This window comes from Haliotis rufescens, unplaced genomic scaffold (genome assembly GCF_023055435.1).
Source record: "Haliotis rufescens isolate VD_foot unplaced genomic scaffold, xgHalRufe1.0.p SCAF_13, whole genome shotgun sequence".
NCBI lineage: Eukaryota > Metazoa > Mollusca > Gastropoda > Lepetellida > Haliotidae > Haliotis > Haliotis rufescens.
Genome location: NW_025963813.1, coordinates 24,201,886 through 24,224,571, shown reverse-complemented (window position 1 = coordinate 24,224,571; position 22,686 = coordinate 24,201,886).

Sequence of the window (22,686 nt, the reverse complement as noted above, 5' to 3'; positions counted from 1 at the left end):
CTCTCACCACTTCCACACATCAAGGTGATGTTTCAGACTGGCATATACACACGCAAACCTCTCACCACTTCCACACATCAAGGTGATGTTTCAGAATGGCATATACACTCGCAAACCTCTCACCACTTCCACACATCAAGGTGATGTTTCAGAATGGCATATACACACGCAAACCTCTCACCACTTCCACACATCAAGGTGATGTTTCAGAATGGCATATACACACGCAAACCTCTCACCACTTCACACATCAAGGTGATGTTTCAGAATGGCATATACACACGCAAACCTCTAACCACTTCCACACATCAAGGTGATGTTTCAGAATGGCATATACACTCGCAAACCTCTCACCACTTCCACACATCAAGGTGATGTTTCAGAATGACATATACACTCGCAAACCTCTCACCACTTCCACACAGCCTGGTGGTGTTTCAGAATGACATATACACTCGCAAACCTCTCACCACTTCCACACATTAAGGTGATGTTTCAGAATGGCATATACACTCGCAAACCTCTCACCACTTCCACACATTAAGGTGATGTTTCAGAATGGCATATACACAAGCAAACCTCTCACCACTTCCACGCAGACTGGTGGTGTTTCAGAATGTCATATACACTCGCAAACCTCTCACAACTTCCACACATCAAAATGATGTTTCAGAATGGCATATACACTCGCAAACCTCTCACCACTTCCACACAGCCTGGTGGTGTTTCAGAATGACATATACACTCGCAAACCTCTCACCACTTCCACACATCAAGGTGATGTTTCAGAATGGCATATACACAAGCAAACCTCTCACCACTTCCACACAGCCTGGTGGTATTCCAGAATAACATTTACACATTTCGGCAAGCTGTTGGCGCGTGTCCTTACATGTAGCGATCTTGTACCAACAAATATTGCCGTCGTTGGGTGTATCTAGCTAACAAAAAACATGGAAGAAATAATTCACTCTTATTTTCGTGAAATTGCCATTCTTACGTTCATTTTATCACGCACATATATACAGGGTGCTATCCAATCATTCATGTTATCACGCACAGATAAAAAGGTTGCCATTCCGGTGTTCATATTATTATGCGGATATATATCGGTCCATTTTGATATGCACAGATGCATAGCTTACCATCCAATGCTTCATGTTATCATGCAGAGATCCACACACTGCCATCTCACCATTCATAGTACCATGCACAGATAAACACATTGCCATCCCTAAATTCATGTTACCATGAACAGATGCACACACTGCCATCCCACTATTCATGTTATCATGCACACATACACACACTGTCATCCCACCATTCATGCTACTATACACAGATACACACACTGCCATCCCATCATTCATGTTATCATGCACAGATACAAACACTGCCATCCCACCAGTCAGGTTATTATATGCACAGATACACACACTGCCATCAAACTATTCATGTTATCATGCACAGATACAGACACTACCATCTCACCATTCATGTTATCATGCACATATACACACACTGCCATCCTACCATTCATGTTACCATGCACAGATACACACACTACCATCCCACCATTCATGTTATCATGCACAGATACACACACTGCCACCCCACCATTCATGTTATCATGCACAGATACACACACTGCCATCCCACTATTCATGTTATCATGCACAGATACACACACTTCCATCCCACCATTCATGTTATCATCATGCACACATACACACACTGCCATCCTACCATTCATGTTACCATGCAGAGATACACACATTGCTGTCTCACAATTCATGTTATCAGGCACAGATACCCAAACTGCCATCCCATCATTCATGTTATCATGGACAGATACTCACACTGCCATCCCAACATTCTTGTTATGATGCACAGATACACACACTGCCATCCCTACATTCAAGTTATCATGCACAAATACACACACTGCAATCCCACCATTCATGTTTTCATGCACAGATACAAAAACTGCTATCCCACCATTCATGTTACCATGCACACATGCACACACTACCATCCCATCATTCATGTTATCATGCACAGATACACACATTGTCATCCCACCCTTCATGTTATCATGCACAGATACACACACTGCCATCCCACCATTCATGTTACCATGCACACATGCACACACTACCATCCCATCATTTATGTTATCATGCACAGATACACACAGTATCATCCCACAATTCATGTTATCATGCACAGATACACACACTGCCTTCCCACCATTCATGTTATCATACACAGTTACACACACTGCCATCCCACCATTCATGTTATCATACACAGTTACACACATTGCCATCCCACCATTCACGTTTTCATGCACATATACACGCACTGCCATCCCACCATTCATGTTATCATGCACAGATACACGCACTGCCATCCCACCATTTATGTTTTCATGCACAGATACACACATTGCCATCCCACAGTTCATGTTATTATGCACAGATACACACACTGCCATCCCACCATTCATGCTATCATGCTTAGATACACACATTGCCGTTCCACCACAAATGTTATTATGCACAGATACACACATTGCCATCCCACCATTCATGTTATCATGCACACATACACACACTACCATCCCATCATTCATGTTATCATGCACAAATACTCACATTGTCATCCCATCATTCACGTTAGCATGCTCAGATACACACATTGCAATCCCACAATTTATGTTATCATGCACACATACACACACTGCCATCCCACCATTCATGTTTTCATGCACAGATACACACACTGCCATCACACCATTCATGTTATCATGCCCATATACACACACTGCCGTCCAACCATTCATGTTATCATGCACACATACACACACTGCCATCCCACCATTCATGTTATCATGCACAGATACACATACTACCACCCCACCATTCATGTTATGATGCACAGATAGAAACACTGCAATCCTACATTTCATGTTATCATGCACAGATACACCCACTGCCATCACACCATTCATGTTATCGTGCACAGATACACACACTGCTGTCGCACCATTCATGGCATCATGCACAGATACACACACTGCCATCCCACCATTCATGTTATCATCAACAGAAACACACACTGCTGTCGCACCATTCATGTCATCATGCACAGATAGAAGTATTTGCACCATACCATTTATGTTATCATGCTCAAATACACAAACAATCATCCCACCATTCTTGTTATCATGCACAGATACAGACACTGCCATCCCACTATTCATGTTATCATGAACAGATACACATACTACCACCCCACTATTCATGTTATCATGCACAGATATAAACACTGCAATCCTACATTTCATGTTATCATACACCGACACACACACTGAAATCCGACAATTTATGTTATCATGCACAGATACACACACTGCCATCCCACCATCCATGTTATCATACGCAGATACATACATTGCCAACCCACCATTCATGTTATCATGTACAGGTACACACATTGCCGTCCCACCTTTTATGTTATCATGCAAAAATACACATACTGGCATCCCACCATTCATATTATCATGTACAGATACACACTTTGCCATCCTACCATTCATGTTATTATGCACAGATACACACACTGCCATCCCACCATTCATGTTATGATGCACAGTAAACACATTGCTGTCTCACCATTAATGTTATCATGCACAGATACACACATTGCCATCCCACCATTCATGTTAGCATGCACAGATACACACACTGCCATCACACCATTCATGTATTCATGCACAGATACACACACTGCCATCCCACCATTCCTGTTATCATGTGCAGATACACCAACTGCCATCCTACCAGTCATGTTATCATGCACAGATACACACACTGCCATCCCACTATTCATGTTATCATGCACAGATACACACACTTCCATCCCACCATTCATGTTATCATCATGCACACATACACACACTGCCATCCTACCATTCATGTTACCATGCAGAGATACACACATTGCTGTCTCACAATTCATGTTATCAGGCACAGATACCCAAACTGCCATCCCATCATTCATGTTATCATGGACAGATACTCACACTGCCATCCCAACATTCTTGTTATGATGCACAGATACACACACTGCCATCCCTACATTCAAGTTATCATGCACAAATACACACACTGCAATCCCACCATTCATGTTTTCATGCACAGATACAAAAACTGCTATCCCACCATTCATGTTACCATGCACACATGCACACACTACCATCCCATCATTCATGTTATCATGCACAGATACACACATTGTCATCCCACCCTTCATGTTATCATGCACAGATACACACACTGCCATCCCACCATTCATGTTACCATGCACACATGCACACACTACCATCCCATCATTTATGTTATCATGCACAGATACACACAGTATCATCCCACAATTCATGTTATCATGCACAGATACACACACTGCCTTCCCACCATTCATGTTATCATACACAGTTACACACACTGCCATCCCACCATTCATGTTATCATACACAGTTACACACATTGCCATCCCACCATTCACGTTTTCATGCACATATACACGCACTGCCATCCCACCATTCATGTTATCATGCACAGATACACGCACTGCCATCCCACCATTTATGTTTTCATGCACAGATACACACATTGCCATCCCACAGTTCATGTTATTATGCACAGATACACACACTGCCATCCCACCATTCATGCTATCATGCTTAGATACACACATTGCCGTTCCACCACAAATGTTATTATGCACAGATACACACATTGCCATCCCACCATTCATGTTATCATGCACACATACACACACTACCATCCCATCATTCATGTTATCATGCACAAATACTCACATTGTCATCCCATCATTCACGTTAGCATGCTCAGATACACACATTGCAATCCCACAATTTATGTTATCATGCACACATACACACACTGCCATCCCACCATTCATGTTTTCATGCACAGATACACACACTGCCATCACACCATTCATGTTATCATGCCCATATACACACACTGCCGTCCAACCATTCATGTTATCATGCACACATACACACACTGCCATCCCACCATTCATGTTATCATGCACAGATACACATACTACCACCCCACCATTCATGTTATGATGCACAGATAGAAACACTGCAATCCTACATTTCATGTTATCATGCACAGATACACCCACTGCCATCACACCATTCATGTTATCGTGCACAGATACACACACTGCTGTCGCACCATTCATGGCATCATGCACAGATACACACACTGCCATCCCACCATTCATGTTATCATCAACAGAAACACACACTGCTGTCGCACCATTCATGTCATCATGCACAGATAGAAGTATTTGCACCATACCATTTATGTTATCATGCTCAAATACACAAACAATCATCCCACCATTCTTGTTATCATGCACAGATACAGACACTGCCATCCCACTATTCATGTTATCATGAACAGATACACATACTACCACCCCACTATTCATGTTATCATGCACAGATATAAACACTGCAATCCTACATTTCATGTTATCATACACCGACACACACACTGAAATCCGACAATTTATGTTATCATGCACAGATACACACACTGCCATCCCACCATCCATGTTATCATACGCAGATACATACATTGCCAACCCACCATTCATGTTATCATGTACAGGTACACACATTGCCGTCCCACCTTTTATGTTATCATGCAAAAATACACATACTGGCATCCCACCATTCATATTATCATGTACAGATACACACTTTGCCATCCTACCATTCATGTTATTATGCACAGATACACACACTGCCATCCCACCATTCATGTTATGATGCACAGTAAACACATTGCTGTCTCACCATTAATGTTATCATGCACAGATACACACATTGCCATCCCACCATTCATGTTAGCATGCACAGATACACACACTGCCATCACACCATTCATGTATTCATGCACAGATACACACACTGCCATCCCACCATTCCTGTTATCATGTGCAGATACACCAACTGCCATCCTACCAGTCATGTTATCATCCACAGATACACACACTGCTGTCCCACCATTCATGTTATCATGCACAGATACACGCATTGCCACCCTACTGTTCATGTTATCATACTGAGATACACACACTGCCATATCACCATTCATATTATCATGTACAGATACACAACAATGCCATCCCACCATTTATGTTATCATGCACAGATACAAACACTGCAATCCCGCAATTCATAATATCATACACAGATACACACACTGCCATCCTACCATTCATGTTAACATCCACACACACACACACACTCTCATCCCATCATTCATGTTATCATCAACTAAAAAACACACACTGCTATCCCACCATTCATGTAGCCATGCACAGATACACATATTGCCATCCCACCATTCATGCTACCATGCACACAGACATACACTGCCATCCCACCATTCATGTTATCATGCACAGATACACACATTGCCATCAAACCATTCATGTTATCATGTACAGATACACACATTGCCATCCCATCATTCATGTTATCATGCTCAGATACACACACTGCCATCCCACCATTCATGTTATCATTCACAGATACACACACTGCCATCCCACCATTCATGTTATCATTCACAGATACACACACTGCCATCCCATCATTCATGTTATCATGCACACATACACACACTGCCATCCCACCATTCATGTTATCATTCACAGATACACACACTGCCATCCCACCATTCATGTTATCATTCACAGATACACACACTGCCATCCCACCATTCATGTTATCATGCTCAGATACACACGCTGCCATCCCACCATTCATGTTATCATTCACAGATACACACACTGCCATCCCACCATTAATCATTTCATGCACAGATACACACACTGCCATCACACCATTCATGTTATCATGCACAGATACACACACTGCCATCCCACCATTCATGTTATCATGCTCAGATACACACGCTACCATCCCACCATTCATGTTATCATTCACAGATACACACACTGCCATCCCACCATTCATGTTATCATGCACACATACACACACTGCCATCCCAGCATTAATCATTTCATGCACAGATACACACACTGCCATCACACCATTCATGTTATCATGCACAGATACACACACTACCATGCACTAAATAACAAACACGACTATCGCACCATTCATGTAGCCATGCACAGATACACACATTGCCATCCCACCATTGATGTTATTATGCACAGATACACACATTGCCATCCCATCATTCATGTTATCATGCACAGATACACACACTGCCATCCCATCATTCATGTTATCATGCACACATACACACACTGCCATCCCAGCATTAATCATTTCATGCACAGATACACACACTGCCATCACACCATTCATGTTATCATGCACAGATACACACACTACCATCCCACCATTCATGTTATCATGGACAGATACAAACACTGCCATCCCACCATTGATGTTATCATGCACAGATCAACACATAGCCATCCCATCATTCATATTATCATGCACAGATACACACACTGCCATCCCACCATTCATGTTATCATGCACAGATACACACACTGCCGTCCCATCATTCAAGTTATCATGCACAGATACACGCACTGCAATCCCACCATTCATGTTTTCGTGCACAGATACAGACATTGCCATCCCAACATTCATGTTATCATACACAGATACACACATTGCCATCCCACCATTCATGTTATCATGAACAGATACACACATTGCCGTTCCACCATTCATGTTATCATGCACATATACACACTGCCATCCCACTATTCATGTTATCATACACAGTTAACACATTACTTTCACACCATTAATGTTCCCATGCAAAGATACACACACTGCAATCCAACCATTCATGTTATCATGCAAAGTAAACACATTACTGTCTCACTATTAATGTTCCCATGCACAGATACACACACTGCAATCCGTCCATTCATGTTATCATGCACAGTTACACACACTGCCATCCCACCATTCATGTATTCGTGCACAGATACACACACTATCAACCTCCCATTCATGTTATCATGCACACCATACACACACTGCCGTCCCACCATTCATATTAGCATACACACATACACACACTGTCATCCAACCATTTATGTTATCATCCACAGATACACACACTGCTGTCCCACCATTCATGTTATAATGCACAGATACACAAACTGCAATCCCACCATTCATGTTATCATGCACAGATACACACTCTGCTGTCCCACCATTCATATTATCATGCACAGATACACACACAGCCATCCCACCATTCATGTTATCATCCAGAGGCACAAGCTCTGCTGTCCCGCCATTCATGTTATCATGCACAGATACACACACTGCCATCTCACCATCCATATTACCATGCACAGAAACACACACTGCCTTCTCATCATTCATGTTATCATGCACATATATACACACTGCCATACCACCATTCATGTTATCATGCACATATAAACCCACTGCTAAAACACCATTCATTTTATCATGCACAGTAAACACATTGCTCTCTCACTATTAATGTTATCATGCACAGGTACACACACTGCTGTCCCACCATTCATGTTATCATGCTCAGATACACACACTGCCACATCTCCATTCATGATATCATGCACAGAGACACACATTGCCGTTCCACCATTCATGTTATCATGCACAGATACACACATTGCCATTCTACCATTCATGTTATCATCCACAGATACACACACTGCCATCCCAACATTCATGTTAGCATGCACAGATACACACACTGCCATCCCACCATTAATCTTTTCATGCACAGCTACAAACACTGCCATCACTCCATTCATGTTATCATGCATAGATACACGCACTGACGTCCCACCATTCATGTTATCATGCACAGATAGAAGCATTGCCACCCTATCATTCATGTTATCAGATACACACACTGCCATCCCACCATTCATGCTATCATGCACAGATACACACATTGCCATTCCACCATTCATCTTATCATGCACATATAAACACACTGCCATCCCACCATTCATGTTAGCATGCACAGATACACAAACTGCAATCCTACAATTCATGTTATCATGCACAGATACACACACTACCATCCAACCATTCATGTTATCATCTACAGATACACACACTGCTGTCCCACCATTCATGTTTTCATGCACAGATAGAAGCATTGCCACCCTACCATTCATGTTATCATGCACAGATACACACACTGCCATCCCACCATTCATGCTATCATGCACAGATACACACATTGCCATTCCACCATTCATGTTATCATGCACATATAAACACACTGCCATCCCACCATTCATGTTGTGATGCACACATACATACACTATCATCTCATCATTATGTTATCATGCACAGATACATACATTGTCATTCCATCATTCATGTTATCATGCACAGATACACACACTGCCATCAAACTATTCATGTTATCATGCACAGATGCACACATTGCCGTTCCACCATTCATGTTATCATGCACAGATACACACACTGCCATTCCACCATTCATGTTATCATGCACATATAAACACACTGCCATCCCACCATTCATGTTATCATTCACAGATACACACACTGCCATCCCACCATTCATGTCACCATGCACAGATGCACACATTGCCGTTCCACCATTCATGTTATCATGCACACATACACACACTGCCATCGCACCATTCATGTTATCATGCACAGATACACACACTGCCATCGCACCATTCATGTTATCATGCACAGATACACACACTGCTGTCCCACCATTCATGTTATCATGCACAGATAGAAGCATTGACACCCCATCATTCATGTTATCATGCACAGATACACACAATGCCATTCCACCATTCATGTTATCATGAACACATACACACACTTCCATCCCATCATTTATGTTATCATGCACAGATACACACATTGTCATCCCATCATTCATGTTATCATGCACAGATACACACACTGCCATCCCACCATTCATGTTATCATGCACAGATACACACACTGACGTCCCACCATTCATGTTATCATGCACAGATGCACACACTGACGTCCCATCATTTATGTTATCATGCACAGATACATACATTGTCATCCCATCATTCATGTTATCATGCACAGATACACACACTGACGTCCCACCATTCATGTTATCATGCACAGAAAGAAGCATTGCCACCCCATCATTCATGTTATCGTGCACAGATACAAACACTGCAATCCTACAATTCATGTTGTCATGCACAGATACACACTTTGCCATCCTACCATTCATGTTATCCTACACAGATATACACATTGCCATCCCATCATTCATGATATCATGCACAGATACACACATTGCCATCCCACCATTCATGTTATCATGCACAGATACACACACTGTCATCCCACCATTTAAGTTATCATGCACAGATAAAAACACTGCAATCACATCATTCATAATATAATGCACAGATACACACATTGCCGTCCCACCATTCATGTTATCATTCACAGATACATACACTGCCATTCCACCATTCATGTTAGCATGCACAGATACACACATTGCGATCCCATCATTCATGTTATGATGCACAGATACACACATTGCCATCCCACTATTCATGTTATCATGCACTAAAAAAACAGACACTGGCATCCCACCATTCATGTAGGCATACACAGATACACACATTGCCATCCCATCAATCATCTTACCATGCACAGATACAAACACTGCCGTCGCACCATTCATGTTATCATGCACAGATCAACACACAGCCATCCCATCATTCATATTATCATGCACAGATACACACACTGCCATCCCACCATTCATGTTATCATGCACAGATACACACACTGCCGTCCCATCATTCAAGTTATCATGCACAGATACACGCACTGCAATCCCAACATTCATGTTTTCGTGCACAGATACAGACATTGCCATCCCAACATTCATGTTATCATACACAGATACACACATTGCCATCCCACCATTCATGTTATCATGAACAGATACACACATTGCCGTTCCACCATTCATGTTATCATGCACATATACACACTGCCATCCCACTATTCATGTTATCATACACAGTAAACACATTACTTTCACACCATTAATGTTCCCATGCAGAGATACACACACTGCAATCCCACCATTCATGTTATCATGCAAAGTAAACACATTACTGTCTCACTATTAATGTTCCCATGCACAGATACACGCACTGCAATTCCACCATTCATGTCACTATGCACAGATACACACACTGCCATCCCAATATTCATGTTAGCATAAACAGATACACACATTGCAATCCGTCCATTCATGTTATCATGCACAGATACACACACTGCCATCCCACCATTCACGTATTCGTGCACAGATACACACACTATCAACCTCCCATTCATGTTATCATGCACATCATACACACACTGCCGTCCCACCATTCATATTAGCATACACACATACACACACTGTCATCCAACTATTTATGTTATCATCCACAGATACACAAACTGCCATCCCACCATTCACGTATTCGTGCACAGATACACACACTATCAACCTCCCATTCATGTTATCATGCACATCATACACACACTGCCGTCCCACCATTCATATTAGCATACACACATACACACACTGTCATCCAACCATTTATGTTATCATCCACAGATACACACACTGCTGTCCCACCATTCATGTTATAATGCACAGATACACAAACTGCAATCCCACCATTCATGTTATCATGCACAGATACACACTCTGCTGTCCCACCATACATATTATCATGCACAGATACACACACAGCCATCCCACCATTCATGTTATCATCCAGAGGCACAAGCTCTGCTGTCCCGCCATTCACGTTATCATGCACAGATACACACACTGCCATCTCACCATCCATATTACCATGCACAGAAACACACACTGCCTTCTCATCATTCATGTTATCATGCACATATAAACACACTGCCATACCACCATTCATGTTATCATGCACATATAAACCCACTGCTGAAACACCATTCATTTTATCATGCACAGTAAACACATTGTTCTCTCACTATTAATGTTATCATGCACAGGTACACACACTGCTGTCCCACCATTCATGTTATCATGCTGAGATACACACACTGCCACATCTCCATTAATGTTATCATGCACAGAGGCACACATTGCCGTTCCACCATTCATGTTATCATGCACAGATACACACACTGCCATCCCACCATTCATGTTATCATGCATAGATACACACATTGCCATCCCACCATTAATCTTTTCATGCACAGATACACACACTGCCATCACTCCATTCATGTTATCATGCACAGATACACGCACTGACGTCCCACAATTCATGTTATCATGCACAGATAGAAGCATTGCCACCCTATCATTCATGTTATCAGATACACACACTGCCACCCCACCATTCATGCTATCATGCACAGATACACACATTGCCATTCCACCATTCATCTTATCATGCACATATAAACACACTGCCATCCCACCATTCATGTTGTGATGCACACATACATACACTATCATCCCATCATTTATGTTATCATGCACAGATACACACATTGTCATCCCATCATTCATGTTATCATGCACAGATACACACACTGCCATCCCACCATTCATGTTATCATGCACAGATACACACATTGCCATCCCACCATTCATGTTATCATGCACAGATGCACACATTGCCGTTCCACCATTCATGTTATCATGCACAGATACACACATTGCCATTCCACCATTCATGTTATCATGCACATATAAACACACTGCCATCCCACTATTCATGTTATCATGCACAGATGCACACATTGCCGTTCCACCATTCATGTTATCATGCACAGATACACACATTGCCATTCCACCATTCATGTTATCATGCACATATAAACACACTGCCATCCCACTATTCATGTTGTGATGCACACATACACACACTACCATCCCATCATTTATGTTATCATGCACAGATACACACATTGTCATCCAATCATTCATGTTATCATTCACAGATACACACACTGCCATCCCACCATTAATCTTTTCATGCACAGATACACACACTGCCATCCCACCATTCATGTTATCATGCACAGATACAAACACTGACGTCCCACCATTCATGTTATCATGCACAGATAGAAGCATTGCCACCCTAAAATTCATGTTATCTGATACACACACTGCCATCCCAACATTAATGTTATCATGCACAGATACACACATTGCCACCCCACCAATCATGTTATCATGCACATATAAACCCCCTCCTATCCCACCATTCATGTTATAGTGCACAGTAAACACATTGCTGTCTCACTATTAATGTTATCATGCACAGATACACACACTGCTGTCCCACCATTCATGTTATCATGCACAGATACACGCATTGCCACCCTACTGTTCATGTCATCATGATCAGATACACACACTGCCACATCTCCATTCATGTTATCATGTACATATATTCACATTGCAATCCCACCATTCATGTTATCATGCACAGATACAAACACTCCAATCCTACAATTCATGTTGTCATGCACAGATGGACACCTTGACATCCCACCATTCCTGTTATCATGCACAGATACACACACTGCAATCATACAATTTATGTTATCATGCACAGATACACACTTTGCCATCCTACCATTCATGTTATCCTACACAGATACACACATTGCCATCCCATCATTCATGATATCATGCACAGATAAACACACATTGCCATCCCACCATTCATGTTATCATGCACTGATACAAACACTGCCATCACATCATTCATAATATAATGCACAGATACACATATTGCCGTCCCACCATTCATGTTATCATTCACAGATACATACACTGTCATTCCACCCTTCATGTTAGCATGCACAGATACACACATTGCTATCCCACCATTCATGTTAGCATGCACAGATACACACATTGCCATCCCACCATTCATGTTATCATACACAGATAAACACACTGCCATCCCACTATTCATGTTATCATGCACATATAACCACACTGCCATCCCACCATTCATGTTATCATGCAAAGTAAACACATTGCTGACTCACCATTAATGTTATCATGCACAGATAAACACACTTCAATACCACCATTCATGTTACCATGCAGAGATAGACACACTGCAATCCCACTATTCATGTTATCATGCACTAAAAAACACACACTGCCATCTCACCATTCATGTTATCATACACAGATACACACATTGCCATCCCACCATTCATGTTATCATACACAGATACACACATTGCCATCCCACTATTCATGTTATCATGCACTAAAGAACACACACTGCCATCCCACCATTCATGTAGCCATGCACAGATACACACATTGCCATTCCATGATTCATGCTACCATGCACAGATACAAACACTGCCGTCGCACCATTCATGTTATCATGCACAGATCAACACACAGCCATCCCATCATTCATATTACCATGCACAGATACACACACTGCCATCCCACGATTCTTGTTATCATGCACAGATACACACACTGCCGTCCACTCATTCATGTTACCATACACAGATACATACATTGCCATCCCACCATTCATGTTATCATGAACAGATACACACATTGCCATTCCACCATTCATGTTATCATGCACATATACACATTGCCATCCCACGATTCATGTTATCATACACAGTAAACACATTACTGTCACACCATTAATGTTCCCATGCACAGATACACACACTGCAATGCCACCATTCATGTTAGCATGCACAGATACACACACTGCCATCCCACTATACATGTTAGCATGAACAGATACACACACTACCATCCCACCATTCATGTTATCATGCACAGATACACAAACTGCCATCCCACCATTCACGTATTCGTGCACAGATACACACACTATCAACCTCCCATTCATGTTATCATGCACACCATACACACACTGCCGTCCCACCATTCATATTAGCATACACATATACACACACTGCCCTCCCACCATTCATGTTATCATGCACAGATACACAAACTGCAATCCCACCATTCATGTTATCATGCACAGATACACACTCTGCCGTCCCACGATTCATATTATCATCCAGAGACACACACTCTGCTGTCCCACAATTCATGTTATCATGCACAGATACACACACTGCCATCACATCATTCATAATATAATGCACAGATACACATATTGCCGTCCCACCATTCATGTTATCATTCACAGATACATACACTGTCATTCCACCCTTCATGTTAGCATGCACAGATACACACATTGCTATCCCACCATTCATGTTAGCATGCACAGATACACACATTGCCATCCCACCATTCATGTTATCATACACAGATAAACACACTGCCATCCCACTATTCATGTTATCATGCACATATAACCACACTGCCATCCCACCATTCATGTTATCATGCAAAGTAAACACATTGCTGACTCACCATTAATGTTATCATGCACAGATAAACACACTTCAATACCACCATTCATGTTACCATGCAGAGATAGACACACTGCAATCCCACTATTCATGTTATCATGCACTAAAAAACACACACTGCCATCTCACCATTCATGTTATCATACACAGATACACACATTGCCATCCCACCATTCATGTTATCATACACAGATACACACATTGCCATCCCACTATTCATGTTATCATGCACTAAAGAACACACACTGCCATCCCACCATTCATGTAGCCATGCACAGATACACACATTGCCATTCCATGATTCATGCTACCATGCACAGATACAAACACTGCCGTCGCACCATTCATGTTATCATGCACAGATCAACACACAGCCATCCCATCATTCATATTACCATGCACAGATACACACACTGCCATCCCACGATTCTTGTTATCATGCACAGATACACACACTGCCGTCCACTCATTCATGTTACCATACACAGATACATACATTGCCATCCCACCATTCATGTTATCATGAACAGATACACACATTGCCATTCCACCATTCATGTTATCATGCACATATACACATTGCCATCCCACGATTCATGTTATCATACACAGTAAACACATTACTGTCACACCATTAATGTTCCCATGCACAGATACACACACTGCAATGCCACCATTCATGTTAGCATGCACAGATACACACACTGCCATCCCACTATACATGTTAGCATGAACAGATACACACACTACCATCCCACCATTCATGTTATCATGCACAGATACACAAACTGCCATCCCACCATTCACGTATTCGTGCACAGATACACACACTATCAACCTCCCATTCATGTTATCATGCACACCATACACACACTGCCGTCCCACCATTCATATTAGCATACACATATACACACACTGCCCTCCCACCATTCATGTTATCATGCACAGATACACAAACTGCAATCCCACCATTCATGTTATCATGCACAGATACACACTCTGCCGTCCCACGATTCATATTATCATCCAGAGACACACACTCTGCTGTCCCACAATTCATGTTATCATGCACAGATACACACACTGCCATCTCACCATCCATATTACCATGCACAGAAACACACACTGCCTTCTCATCATTCATGTTATAATGCACATATACACACACTGCCATACCACCATTCATGTTATCATGCACATATAAACCCACTGCTATCCCACCATTTATGTTATAGTCCACAGTAAACACATTACTGTTTCACTATTAATGTTATTATGTACAGATACACGCACTGCTGTCCCACCATTCATGTTATCATGCACAGATACACGCATTCCCACCCTACTGTTCATGTTATCATGCTCAGATACACACACTGCCACATCTCCATTCATGTTATCATGTACAGATACACACATTGCCATCCCACCATTCATGTTATCCTCCACAGATACAAACACTGCCATCCCACCATTCATGTTAGCATGCACAGATACACACACTGCCATCCATCCATTCATGTTATGATGCAGTAAAAAACAAACACTGCCATCCCACCATTCATGCTACCATGCACAGATTCAAACACTGCCATCCAATCATTCATGTAATAATGCGCACATACATGCACTGCCATCCCACTATTCATGGTATCATGGACAGATACATGCAGTGCCATCCCACTATTCATGGTATCATGGACAGATACACACACTGCCATCCCACCATTCATGTTATCATGCACAGATACACACACTGCCATCCCACCATTCATGTTATCATGCACAGATACACGCACTGCCGTCCCGCCGTTCATGTTATCATGCACAGATACACACATTGCCATTCCACCATTCATGTTATCATGCACATATAAACACACTGCCATCCCACTATTCATGTTATCATGCACAGATGCACACATTGCCGTTCCACCATTCATGTTATCATGCACAGATACACACATTGCCATTCCACCATTCATGTTATCATGCACATATAAACACACTGCCATCCCACTATTCATGTTGTGATGCACACATACACACACTACCATCCCATCATTTATGTTATCCTGCACAGATACACGCACTGCCATCCCACCATTAATGTTATCATGCACAGATACACGCATTCCCACCCTACTGTTCATGTCATCATGCTCAGATACAGTTATACCACCATTCATGATATCAGGTAGAGATACACACACTGCCATCCCACCGCTCATGTTATCATGCACAGATACACACACTGCCATCCCACCATTCATGTTATCCTGCACAGATACACGCACTGCCATCCCACCATTAATGTTATCATGCACAGATACACGCATTCCCACCCTACTGTTCATGTCATCATGCTCAGATACACACACTGCCACATCTCCATTCATGTTATCATGTACAGATATACACATTGCAATCCCACCATTCATGTTATCAAGCACAGATACAAACACAGCCATCCCACAATTCTTGTTAGCATGCACAGATACACACACTGACATCCATCCGTTCATGTTATCATGCACTAAAAAACAGACACTGCCTACCCACCATTCATGCTACCATGCACAGATTCAAACACTGCCGTCGCACCATTCATGTTATCATGTACAGATACACACATTGCCATCAAACCATTCATGTTCCCATGCACAGATAAACACACTGCCATCACTCTACTCATGTTATCATGCACAGATACACACACTGCCGTCCCACCATTCATGTTTTATGCACAGATACACACACTGCAATCCCACCATTCATGTTTTCGTGCACAAATACACACACTGCATCCCACCATTGATGTTATCATACACAGATACACACATTGCCATCCAACCATTTATGTTATCGTGCTCAGATACACACATTACAGTCCCACCATTCATCTTATCATGCACAGATACACACTTTGTCATCCCACCACACATGTTAACATGCACAGATGCACACACTGCCATCCCACCATTCATGTTTTCATGCACAGATACACTCACTGCCATCCCACCATTCATGTTATCATGCACAGATACACACACTGCCATTCCATCATTCATGTTATCATGCACAGATACACACTTTGTCATCCCACCATTCATGTTACCATGCACAGATGCACACACTGCCATCCCACCATTCATGTTATCATGCACAGGTGCACACACTGCCATCCCATCATTCATGTTATTATGCGCACATACATGCACTGCCATCCCACTATTCATGGTATCATGGACATATACACACTCTGCCATCCCAACTTTCATGTTATCATGCACAGATACACGCACTGCCATCCATCTATTCATTTTATCATGCACACATACACGCACTGCCATCCCACCACTCATGTTATCATGCACAGATACACACACTGCCATCCCACCATTCATGTTATCAAGCACAGATACTCGCACTTCCATCCCACCATTTATGTTATCATACACACCTACACGCACTGCCATCTCAGCACTCATGTTATCATCCATAGATACACACACTGCCATCCCACCATTCATGTTGTCATACACAGATACACACACTGGCATCCCACCATTGATGTTATCATGCACAGATACACACACTGCCATCCCACCGCTCATGTTATCATGCAGAGAAACACACACTGTCATCCCACCATTCATGTTATCATGCACAGATACACACTTTGTCATACCACCACTCATGTTATCATGCACAGATACACACACTGCCATCCCACCACTCATGTTATCATGCACAGATACACGCACTGCCATCCCACTATTCATGTTATCATGCACACATACACGCACTGACATCCCACCACTCATCTTATCATGCGCACATACACACACTGCCATCCCACGATTCATGTTATGATGCACAGATACACGTACTGACATCCCACCAATCATGTTATCATGCACATATAAACCCCCTCCTATCCCACCATTCATGTTATAGTGCACAGTAAACACATTGCTGTCTCACTATTAATGTTATCATGCACAGATACACACACTGCTGTCCCACCATTCATGTTATCATGCACAGATACACGCATTGCCACCCTACTGTTCATGTCATCATGATCAGATACACACACTGCCACATCTCCATTCATGTTATCATGTACATATATACACATTGCAATCCCACCATTCATGTTATCATGCACAGATACAAACACTGCCATCCCACCATTCATGTTAGCATGCACAGATTCAAACACTGCCGTCGCACCATTCATGTTATCATGCACAGATACACACATTGCCATCAAACCATTCATGTTCCCATGCACAGATAAACACACTGCCATCACTCTATTCATGTTATCATGCACAGATACACACACTGCCGTCCCACCATTCATGTTTTCATGCACAGATACACACACTGCCATCCAACCATTCATGTTATCATACACAGATACACACATTGCCATCCAACCATTTATGTTATCATGCTCAGATACACACATTACAGTCCCACCATTCATGTTATGATGCACAGATACACACTTTGTCATCCCACCACACATGTTAACATGCACAGATGCACACACTGCCATCCCACCAATCATGTTTTCATGCACAGATACACACACTGCCATCCCACCATTCATGTTATTATGCGCATATACATGCACTGCCATCCCACTATTCATGTTATCATGCACAGATACACACTTTGTCATCCCATAATTCATGTTACCATGCACAGATGCACACACTGCCATCCCACCATTCATGTTATCATGCACAGGTGCACGCACTGTCATCCCATCATTCATGTTATTATGCGCACATACATGCAATGTCGTCCCACCATTCATATTATCATGCACAGGTACATGCAATGCCATCCCACCATTAATGTTATCATGCAAAGATACACACACTGCCATCCCACCATTAATGTTATCATGCAAAGATACACACACTGCCATCCCAGCATTCATGTTCTTATACGCACATACATGCACTGCCAACCCACTATTCATCGTATCATGGACATATACACACACTGCCATCCAAACTTTCATGTTATCATGCACAGATACACGCACTGCCATCCATCTATTCATTTTATCATGCACACATACACGCACTGCCATCCCACCACTCATGTTATCATGCACAGATACACACACTGCCATCCCACCATTCATGTTATCAAGCACTGATACACGCACTTCCATCCCACCATTTATGTTATCATACACACCTACACGCACTGCCATCCCAGCACTCATGTTATCATGCACAGATACACACACTGCCATCCCACCATTCATGTTATCATGCACAGATACACACACTGCCATCCCACCGCTCATGTTATAATGCAGAGATACACACACTGCCATCACACCATTCAAGTTATCATGCACAGATACACACTTTGTCATACCAACATTCATGTTATCATGCACAGATACACACACTGCCATCCCATCATTCATGTTATTATGCGCACATACACACACTGCCATCCCACTATTCATGTTATCATGCACAGATACACACACTGCCATCCCACCATTCATGTTATCATGCACAGATACACGCACTGCCATCCCACCATTTATGTTATCATGCACAGATAGACGCACTGCCATCCCACTATTCATGTTATCATGCACAGATACACACACTGTCATCCCACCATTCATGTTATCATGCACAAATACACGCACTGCCATCCCACCATTTATGTTATCATGCACAGATAGACGCACTGCCATCCCACTATTTATGTTATCATGCACAGATACACGCACTGCCATCCCACCATTTATGTTATCATGCACAGATAGACGCACTGCCATCCCACTATTTATGTTATCATGCACAGATACACACACTGCCATCCCACCATTCATTTTATCATGCACAGATACACACATTGCCATCCCACCATTCATGTTATCATGCACAGATACACACACTGCCATCCCACCATTTATGTTATCATGCACAGATACACACACTGCCATCCCACCATTCATGTTATCATGCACAGATACACACACTGCCATCCCACCATTCATGTTATCATGGACAGATATACGCACTGCCGTCCCACCATTTATGTTATCATGCACAGATACACACACTGCTATCCCACCATTCATGTTATAATGCATAGATACACTCACTGTCATCCCACTATTCATGTTATCATGCACAGACACACACTGCCATCCCACCATTCATGTTATTATGCGGAAATACATGCACTGCCATCCCACTATTCATGTTATCATGCACAGATACACACACTGCCATCCCACCATTCATGTTATCATGCACTCGTACATGCACTGCCGTCCCACCATTCATGATATCATGCACAGATACACGCACTGCAATCCTATCATTCATGTTATCATGCACAGTTACACGTACTGCCATCCCATCATTCATGTTATTATGCGCACATACATGCACTGCCATCCCACTATTCATGTTAACATGCACAGATACACACACTGACATCCCCCTATTCATGTTACCATGCACAGATACACGCACTGCCATCCAACCATTCATGTTATCATGCACAGATACATGCACTGCCATCCCATCATTCATGTTATCATGCACACATAAATGCACTGCCATCCCACTATCCATGTTATCATGTACAGATACACACACTGGCATCACACCATTTATGTTATCATGCACATAAACACGCAATGCCATCCCACCATTTATGTTATCATGCACAGATACACACACTGGCATCCAACCATTCATTTTATCATTCACAGATACACGCACTGCCGTCCCGCGATTCATGTATTCATGCACAGATACACACACTGCCATCACACAATTCATGTTATCATGCACAGATACACACACTGCCGTCCCATCATTCATGTTATCATGCGCAAATAAATGCACTGCCATCCCACTCTTCATGTTATCATCTACAGATACACACTGCCATCCCACCATTCATGTTACCATGCACATATACACACACTGCCATCCCACCAATCATGTTATCATGCACAGATACACACACTGCCGTCTGACCATTCATGTTATCATGCGCACATA